This window comes from Alligator sinensis, unplaced genomic scaffold, assembly GCF_000455745.1.
Source record: "Alligator sinensis unplaced genomic scaffold, ASM45574v1 scaffold1254_1, whole genome shotgun sequence".
Lineage (NCBI taxonomy): Eukaryota > Metazoa > Chordata > Crocodylia > Alligatoridae > Alligator > Alligator sinensis.
Window position 1 is genome coordinate 145,046 of NW_005842997.1, and position 10,409 is coordinate 155,454.

Sequence of the window (10,409 nt, forward strand, 5' to 3'; positions counted from 1 at the left end):
GCACTTCCCGTGCAGTGAAACCAGACCTGTAAAGCTTTCAGTTGTGTTGCTGTTCATGTAATGGAGTATAACTGCAGAAAATGAGCTGTTGTTGGTAGTTTGTAAGTGTGAAAATATTCAGATCTCTAAGCTTTTTTTCACATATGACTGGGTAATTCAGATTCACCTTTTTACCAAATCCTGATGCAAACAAGAACTGCTGAATATTACTATGTATTTGATTTAATTGCCTAAATGTTTTTGCAGCTTTGCTCTGCCTACCTTAAGCAGATTCGATGCAATTATAACTATTCTTGCTCTCCGAATGCGTTGCGTTTTAGAATATGCTGGCAGAGAGAGAGAGGGAGGATAGGAAGATATCTTAAAAAGGCCATAGAATTGGCCCCAATAAACAAGTTAGTGATAATGGGAAGGGAGCATGTAATTAGTGAAAAACTTGTATAAATTAAAGGTGCTCCAGGCAGTTTTAACTTGTGCAGCCAGCACATACTTCGCATATCACCGTGGGTTTTACTGACCTTGGCAGCATTACATGGGGTTATATTTTTTACATGGATGGTTGGTGCTGAACATTTTTTTTCTTTGTTTGTTTGGGTTTTTTTGTTAATGCTATAGGCACAAACTGGCTTTTCCTCAGCATCATGCAGATCAACACTCTCTCTTTCCATCTGTTGAGGCTATTGCAAACCGTACTCGTTAATGTTTACATTTCTCCAGCTGTGTCTTAGGAGAGAGTTGAGAATCTCATACTGCACCCGTATCTTAGGGCCATATAAATGTGCATATATCATTAATGACTCCAGTGAGCTAATGGTTCTTTTCCTCCTGGAAGCAGAATATTGCGATTAGTCATCTTTTTCTATGTATAAAGAGGTAGGATGCACACTCAGTGCAGTTAACAGTGCTGCACGCTAGCCTTGGATGTAAAGGTTTGGAGTACCACAAGTGCACCATCAGGTGCATCAATATGGATACACTGTACTTTCTGCTTCTCAGTTTCAAATAATCCATGCAGTAACTATGTGATGTCTCCACTTGAGGTTGTCATGTGGTGAAAAATGACGGAAGGATTCGGCACTGACAACTAGACTTGTGCAGTTCCCTCATGTAACTTTAAAGAAGGAAACTTTTTTTATTTTCCACCTCCTTGAAAATTCTTGAATTATGCCAACATATAAGCATTTTGAATTATTTTTTTTTCTGAGAATAGCATGGATTTTCTCTAAGCACAGCTCCCACTGAAGTCAAAGGGAGATCAGCTCCTAAGAAAGAACATGCTGGGTGAATAGGCTCATTGTGATACAGAGAAGCTCTTCTGGGAATAGTGAGATTCATGCAGCAGTCAAAATTGGGTCATTACACTGACTTTGAATTGCACATGGAGTTGTTTTTCTGAACTCTGTGGGCATAGGCACAGTGAATGAAGACAGCCTACATCCCATAAGGTCATACCCTTCTATGATTTTGTTGGCCAAATTCCCAGTAAGTTTACCAGAGCTACTCACAGCTACTTATAAGAGCTACTCGCACACAAAGATAGGATTATGAAAGAAAGGATGGAATTTATGGTGAGGGCACTGGACCAGGATAGCTGAGTACAATTCCTTAATTTGCCACCAACTTCCTGTGTGACCTTGGGCAAATCATTGAAGGTGACATTTTCAACCTTGCCTGATTAACTTAGGACATTTAAATCCTTGTGTAAGTGATTTAGACACCAAAGAGCCTCAAGCGTGTTGGAAACAAGAATGACTTAAGTTCTCTGGTGCCTCAGTTATTTTTGACAATGGAACAATTGCTTTTGTGTGAGGTAAGGTGGATTGTGGATTTAAGGTGGGTGGGCTTTATGTGAAAGCTCTTTTCAGAGTTTAGCTGTATAGTTTAATCCATTTCCTAAGTGGAGTGAGGAAGGTACATTTAATGGGAAATAAGAGTGTCCACGGGGAACTAGTGCAGAATAGCTATTCTGGGGCTATTGGAAGCAAGTTGTAAATATGCCCTTAGGTATTCTTGGCAAATATTACCCTAAGCATCCCTGTGCCTCCAATTCTCCAGCTGTATAGTGAAGGTAATATTGCTTCCTATCTGTCACTTTTTCTTTCTTAACATATTAAGATTGTAAACTTTTAGGGTGCAGGGATTGTCTCTTACTGTGTGAGCATACAGTGCCAAGAGCAAAGGGTCTCTCTTCTTTGTTAGGGCAGGTAGCCTTTAATATAACATGTCCAAAATTTACTATAATTTTAATCAATAAATGAGTAGGTATACTGGATATGGCTTTGGTTAACATAAATGGAGAAGTGTTTTAATATGTCAAGTGGATTGGTTTTTAGTTTAAGAAAAAATTTGGTTAAGGAATGTCAATAAATAATGTGGATATTGTAAATTAAACCTCCCGTTTAAAAATCAGATAGAATCAGCTTAGAAGCTGTTTATAAACGCACCATAGACTTCAAAGCTAGACTGCTACTGTTGCATTACAAAATAATTCTGACAATGTAAGGTAACAATAAAAACAATTTATGTTATTCTAGAGTTTGAATCCATGAAGTTCAATAACTGAATAAAAGAAATTACTAAACATTTCAACCATTTTAAACACCTAGTAAAAGGAACTATGCAATATGGGGAAATCAACATGTGTTTTAATGTATTGTAAAAGTAATTTTGGGACTGCCTTAAAACCATGACTTGTACTTAGAAATATTTAAATGAAAAAGTACATTACTGCCTTAGCTTTTCTGCCTTCAGTGAGTATTATCTTTAGGTAGTCAATAAACAGTTATTCTTTCTTTGTTGTTTAAATGGCCTCTTTCTCTTGTCAATATTAGCTCTTTTGGATAGGGCTGTACGATTCTTGTTATTTAAAAGGCGATATTAAAAACCAGTAAGGGTTTTAGAAACACAATGCAAATGGAAGTCACTGTGATTTTTGCCCCTAAATCCTTTGGATGTCTTTGAAAATATTTCTCTTTTTTGTAAACATACCCATAACCTAATTCAGTAGACCACGACAGTAATTCAAGGCCAAATTGAATTCTTCAGTCAAAAAAAGTATTAACATGATTATTGAAGAAGAGAACTGAAACGGGGAGAGGGAAGGTTGCTTTGATTTATTGGATTATTTATTTTCTTTCTTGAAATAAAAATATTGATGCCCCTTCTGTAATTGGGCAGACAGTATTTGATTCAGAGCCTATTGAAATCAATGCAGATCATTTCTTCTAACTCCCACAGTTTGGGTCAGGCCCATGACAACTTCTAAAATGTGACTGTGTCTGTCTGTCTCTCTCTCTCTTTCCTGGCCTTTCTTCTTCACTTAATTATTGATCCATATCTCACTGGCTTAATGACTAGAATGGTGTTACCTATCCCTTCTGAATGAAAACACTGATGGGGTGATGCATGCAAAGATCTGTCAAAACTGTCTGGTCAGCACGCAGGAAACAGAAACATCTAAGCTATTATATCCTTCTCTAAAAACAGTGGCAGCTACTATGTATGTAATGCTGGAGGTGCTGAAGCTTTTGGCAGGGTGTGTCTGGATGATGGGCAACAAGGGAAGGACTCTATTCAGCTCCTGGTTTTTCAGAAATCACGATAGCAGCAGGCTCCTTTTACGTTCTTTGTAGGCGCTGCCAGGTGAGGAAAGGAAAGGCCTGCATGGGGGATGAGTTTTGTAGATCATCTTCTTGAAATGGACTTAGTTCACATGTTATAATTCTATTTATCGTGAATTGTGCCTTCTTCTCTTTCCTGGGGGGCTTTCTTGCATCTTAGCCTCTCTTATTAAACTTCCTATGGCAAACATAATTTTGGCCTGAAGACATTGGCCCTGAAATCATAACCGCACAGCTGAAGCCCTGCATCTGTTTCTTTGTAGTTACCGCTGTCTAAGCAATTGAGGTGATCAGCATATTCTTCCTGTATTATCATTTGAACGTGGACTCTGTTGTGGTAGTTGTGGAACAAGCCTATGCTAAAGGACAGTGCTTTTCTTGGAGCGTTTGCAGTCTTCGAAACCAAATTACAAGCAGAAGAAGTCTACATATGGGTGAGAGGTTGGGAGTAGTAATATGAATGTGTTTGCCGTAGATTAACTGTATGTTATAATTGGGAGATAAATTTGTTGTTATTTATTTGTTATTTTGTTGTTATTGAAGTCAAAGAACCGAGCAATTGCTGTAGCCACCTTATGGTTATTTTTCACTGTAAGAGCTCTGAAGACTTCCAGTAGAAACAAGCCCGAGGAAAAGATTTGGAGGGAAGATAGCAGCTTTTATTATTCTGTCCTGGTGAGGATGATCAATTCATGGAAAAAAGATGATGGTACTTGTTGGGGAAACAAGAACAAGCAGCTAATCAATGATGGCATCCATGGCTTACGTTAGAACCTCACAGCTACACAGTGAAACTATATATTCAGCAAATAAATTTGCATAATTCCTCATTTATTCTCTGACTTAAAAGAAGGTGACCTGTCTGGAATGGCAAGTAGAAGGGTCATTTTAAGATGTTAATTCTTATGTAAGAAATATTGACCAAGTTTTGAATCTCGTAATGCTAATAATGTAAAACTAACTGCACGCTGCATTTTGTGCTTTAGTCAGTTTTGCCCAGAGGCATTAAAACCATTCAACACAATGCGTTGCATCATCATATCAGATGCTATTTGTTCTATTTATAGTAATATGTAAATTAATCCTAATAAGTGACAATGCATGGTGTCCCAGGGATAGAATATGATGAATTTTATCACAATATTGGAGGATATGAAGCATGTAATTAAAGCCATTTGAATAGCACTGTATCCAGAGCAATAGTGTGGGGAATGGGAACCCTGACAAAGTAGAGTTCTGTGAGAAAACCAAGTCGTTTTGGAGTCCATACTTTTCCAGTAATGATGGCTAAAGTGCTCCAAAGCATGGCCTGATTCTGCTCTTGATTACTGTGGTGTAAATCCAGAATAATTACTAAAAGCAATAGAGTTGCACTGGTGAAAATCCCGAGCGAGTTAGAACATAGGGCATGATTATGTCAATGTCTGTAAATTGTGAAAGACTTTCTAAAATGCTTGACTAAGAGCATGTGGATTAGCCTCTTTCCATCCAGTGGGCCTACTCACGACATTAAATAAATGCTAAGCGTCATGCAGTATTTTGAATACATTGCATTCAAAACTCCATCTTTGCTTTGGCCCCCTTCCGCCAGGTGAAGGTATTAGAACAGCACAAAGGGGCTTTGGAAGCCCTGGTTCTAGCTGAGTGAAAATTCCCCTAGTGCAGAAACTATGGAAGCCTGCCACAGGCTATCCTGGAGAAGCCCACTGCAAGCAAAGGCCTAGGTGTTTGGGAGGCATGGGCATATTAAGGATGGGACCACAGATCTGTGGAAATTTTGGGCAGCTTTGCTTTTCTTATGGTGCTCTAATGAAACACAATAGATGCAAGTTGTGTGTAATGTTTTAGGACTTGCTAAATTGTACCTGGGCTACCCTAACCCCAAGAACAGCTTCAAATCTAGGATGTACTTTTGGTTCCCCTGGGCTTCAGCTTGTGCTATACACTTTCAAGATGCAGCATCAAATCTAATTTATAAATCTAAGCTTTGTGAAGCAATGCTTCCTGTTGTGGTGCCATCATCTTATTCCATACAGTTGTACTTCTATCTTACAGCTGCTTAGTGGGAAGGTGTTTTGTTGTGAATGAGAGAGGGAGAAAAGGTGACTGCATGGCAGAACTTGTGCTGGATTCAAAATGACAGCAATTTCAAGAATAATAAGCTAGGGTTAGAAGTTCTTCTTCCTTGACCCCACTGTACTCACCAATAGGCTCAGAATTACTGCTGTAGTTCTGAGTCATCGTGAAATAATGCAGAATCTCTGCACAGATGGCACAGCCAAAGTTCACTGAGGCTGCGCTGCCGTGACCTATTTTATTTTGCATCTCAGGGGCTGTTGAGCACATTAGAACTTGTACGAGGGTGTGGTGTCAAGTCGCTTGTGTGTTGTGCTTTATAACAATTAGACCTTTTAGATGCCAGTGCACATGTAAATATTTTGTGGCACAAGCTGGAAGATACGCATCTTTTGTGTTTGTGTTTGGCTGGAATGTTTCCCGAAACTTGTTTGGTATAGGATGATAAAATTGCTAAATTGGGGGGGCCATGCCTTAGCTCTTCAGAGGTTAGTCCTTCAGAATCATATATTTTACTGAATGCTTAATTCATTCTTTTTTAAATAGACCGTATCTGCGACAGTGCTTCCAGATTCTTTGACTTGAAATCTTTGACTATCGGTGTACTTGGACCATTGATATGTTTTTGTTGTCATTTTTGGATCGCCAAAAAGAAAGAGTTAGTATTATATTAACATATTTGGCAAAGGGAGTTGTTGATGACTTTCTGACTGCAATAGTCTTGTGGCTAAAATCCTTACTTTGGAGAATTTTGAAATGAACTTTGTAAGCGTTTTTTAAAAAAGAGACCCTTGTAGTTTTCACAATTTGACCTTGCCTTTTCTCTTGGAGTTTTTTTGTTTGTTTGTTTGTTTTTGAGATCATCTATTGTTCTGTTCTTCATTTTAGTGAAATAAATAGGAATATATAGTACCATATAAAGTACGGTGGTAAAATGGTACTATAGCACCATGATAAGATAACCTTGGTACCGTGCTAGCATAATATACTGTGTTTAAATGCTATACGTTTTAATGGTCTGTTCAAGGGTAGCACAAACGTAACCAATTTAGAGTTAAATCTGAGGAATGAGTGGGGAATCTCTCTTCCATCTGTATGAATGGAGATTTGGATTCCAGGTTGCGAGGAAGGGTGGGGACTGTGAGCACTGCACCCCCTGACCGTAATAGCAGGGTTGGAATGGACAAGGAGCACAGTTGTACCTTCATGTCTCCTATCGACAACACGATCTGTAGTGTTTCTTTACTTTGCTGCAATTGCTGCTATGTAGACATATGATCTGATGAACTAGGATAGATTTCAGAATCTATCTAAATGTCTTCACTGTAGTCCATTGAAAATGTTGTGGGGAAGATTGTTTTTATCAGTATGGTAGCTAAATCCGAAAGTCAGCTGCTGGCTAAGTGACTAATGATTCTGGGAGCTAATGACAAAGAACCTGGACATGTATAGAAAATGTCACAGTTATCATGCTGATATTTATTCTTCTTTAAAAACATTACTGCATTGTATCAACAGAGATTGGGCAAGCACAAGCTTCAACTTGTCAAAAGACTTCACAACTTGCTTCTGCCTGGTAATAGAGAAGTAAGAGGGGGAAAATGTGATCCTAACTTAGAGTTCCTTCTCAGTACGTCTCGTGGGACTATGATGTGTGCCTAATAGATGGAGTCCAAAGGCCACTCCATCTATTAGGCACCCAAGCGCAATTCTATTCTATCTTATTTGAGTCTCTGAAAATCTATTAATGCATCCTTTTTTTCTAACACACTGTCACCTTAGCCTAAAAAGTCCCCCAGAAGTGATGAGGAAGAAGAGGAGTGTTCACTTGCTTTTTGTATTAAAAGGTGTTCAGGTGTTTCATCTTCACAGATAGAATCCAGTTTTGCATCTGGTCTGCAAGCTGGAATCTGTAGTTGTACTATGCCACCTGCCACCACCCTCTAGCAGTTATTCAGTATTGAACCAGTTGGTTAAACTATAAAGCTGGCATATAGATACAGTATTGGTTCAGAAGTATGCCACCCATTGCAAAACCATCACTAAGTTTGTAATGTCTGAGTGTTCCTTAATGCTTATGTAGTATATTAGAACTATCTAGATAATTATACAAAGGTACATTTGGTTTCTAGATTTAACATATTTTCACCTTACTATGTTCAGGTTGGCTTCTTTTAGTTAAGACAAGGAAAACAAATCAATTTTAATGGGACAGAACTGTAACACTTTATTGAAAAAAGTAGTTCTTTTTTCCCCCTCCTAAACTGAGGTTTAGGATTGGTATGGTGTAACGTAGAGATCTATGAACTAGTTTTAAACCAGCTTGGGTACCAATGCTAATCTAGCTAAGGTCGCCTGGAGCTCAGCATGGGCTGCAAAGTTCATTCTAAAAGCAGGGCAAATTACCTTTTGATGAAGTTGGGTAGATTTTTATAATGTCACTAAAACTGCTCCTTTCTAGTTTATTTAAACAAGTCATGACCATCAGGAAGCCATTCAAGTCAATACAGTATCTACATTTGAAAGTCAACTGCTGGCTAATTGGCTTTCTATTTTCTGAGGTTGTAATCTTTCACGGTAGATATTGTGTCAGGCTTCAGATTCAAAATGCAAGAAGTTCAGGAGGGCTGATACCTAGGGTAAAATTGTGTAGATTGAAAGGGGAGCTAATGGCAAACAGCTTAAACATATAGATTAGGGACAGAAGTTACACATAAATCTGTTTAAGTGATCAGAAATTGGTTTAAACCTGTAACAGAACAGATGTTCAGTGCACTTAACCCAGTTTCAAAATGGCTGAAACTGGTTTAAGGTAAACCTGGTTGAATGTAGTATCAGACTTAACTGTTTTGGGTCAAACCGGGTTATGAACCTTCTGTCTCAGACCCCTTCTTGGTTCAAAGTAAATCACAGAAGAGGGTAGGGTGGGGTGGGGGGGGGGGCAGGGACTACTCTCCCAGGCAAACCCTGGTTGGGGTCTGGGGCCAGGTAGGGGGGGATTAAACCCTGCCTTCCCCTGAGTACAGAGGTGTTGTGCCCTGCTAAACTTACTGAAACTTACTGCTGGCTGCAACTGTGGACTACAAATCCCAGAGGCACTTGGAAGCAGGAAGATGAAGTGATGACCATCCCTTCAGAGTCCGCCTGCTGAGATTTTGGGCTGCAAATCCCAGAGACGTCAGGGGCAGCAGGAAGAGGAAGCAAACACACAGCCCATGCTGGCTACATGCCAGAGAGCTGTGCTCTAGCACCCCCCGTGTCGGCTTCTGGCTTGAGTCACTGCAGGCATGTGGCTGCAAAAAGTAAATGTCTGTTCACTTGCTAGTCAGTTTAATCTCCACAGCTTAGACTAACCTGCAAAGACTGAATTGATTTGGCCTTGGGTTTTTTGACCGTCTGTTCTTAGACATACAGAAAATCAGGGTTATATTCATGTTTTCCATTCTATACTACTTATCACTAGGAATCTACCCAAGTTGCAGCAAGTGAAAGGGATTTTTGTGGGGTGCTTGCAGCCTGTGAAGCTGATTTTGCAGCTGTTTTGATGCGGGCCCACCCCTCGCTGCTGATTGGCTGAGAGGGCTGTTTGTCATGCAGTCCCACCCCTTGCCAGTGATTGGCTAAGAGGGCTAACGGTTGTGTGGCCCCACTCCTTGCTGCTGTTTGGTCAGTCAGTGGTGCGGGGCAGGCTGCCATCTTGGCTTCTCTCTTTCACGCTGGCAGCTGGCATGCAGGGGAGGTTGCAAGACCAGGCTGCTGTGGCTATGAGGGCCACTGGCTCTCACTAGGAAGCCAGCATTTTTTTAGTAAGTTGTGCCCGCCTCTGCTCTGCCAGGTGTTCTCGTGCGACCTTAGCCCAGACTATCGATCTAGCCTGTCCTGGGCTTGCGAGCGGACCCCAAAAGCTACCCTGGATGACATCCGGGTATCCCCTTAACTCACCTGCCATGACTTTGAATGGTACTTCAGTGGAGGGGTTCCCCTTCGAGGCAGCCTCCAGGGTCATCACGCCTCTCAGCGGGCACTCGTGGGACTCCGACCCCCCTTACACCCTGGCCACTCTCCACCTTGGGTTGCAGGTCTTCTGGCCCTTTGGCGTCCCTGGCTCCATTTGGCTTCTTTCTCAGACTCCCGTGGCCCTCTAGCCACGAGTCTGTGTCCCCAGGTCGCGGCTCGAATGTGAAGACTTCGAGGCCCTTGGACCTGGATCCGACTAACCCGCATCCCTAATGCCCTATCCCAACCACTCTGTGACATACTGTGCGATCCCCACCACCGTGACTGCCGAAGTGAAGCGGCCAGTGGGCCAGGAGGCCACAAAGGAATAAAGAGTGCCCTTAACCTATGGGCTACATGGTTTCCCTGTGCCTAGGTGCCCCAGCCCCAGTTGCTTGCCCCACTTGGGTATGGCATCCTGGCCGATTATCCTTGGGACGTAGTGGGGCCCGTCCGCCGCTTAATCCTCCCCTGCTTGGGGTCTTCTGCCGCAGCCTGTGACGATCCCCCTTGGGGTTCCAGTCGGCCCCACCCTTGTTACCTCCTCTTCGGGGCTTTCCTGCTGGCTCGCCAGTTGGTGCCGCCTCCGGCTTGCCCGTCGATGCCTTCGCCGGTTCTGTAACCAGCTTCGCTGCCTCTGCCTCCATTGGCCTCGCTGCTGCTGGCTCCGCTGCTGGCTTCTTTGCCGCCGCCGCCGCCGGCCTCCCCTTCTGCCTC

General features: G+C 41.7%; 1 protein-coding gene across 1 annotated transcript in view; it reads left to right on the forward strand.

Moving 5' to 3' along the window:
* Window positions 1-10,409, forward strand: part of LOC102380524 (metabotropic glutamate receptor 7-like) — a gene marked incomplete at its 3' end in the record, with an annotated part of 337,318 nt that overhangs the window by 2,875 nt on the left and 324,034 nt on the right. The window lies entirely within an intron of this gene.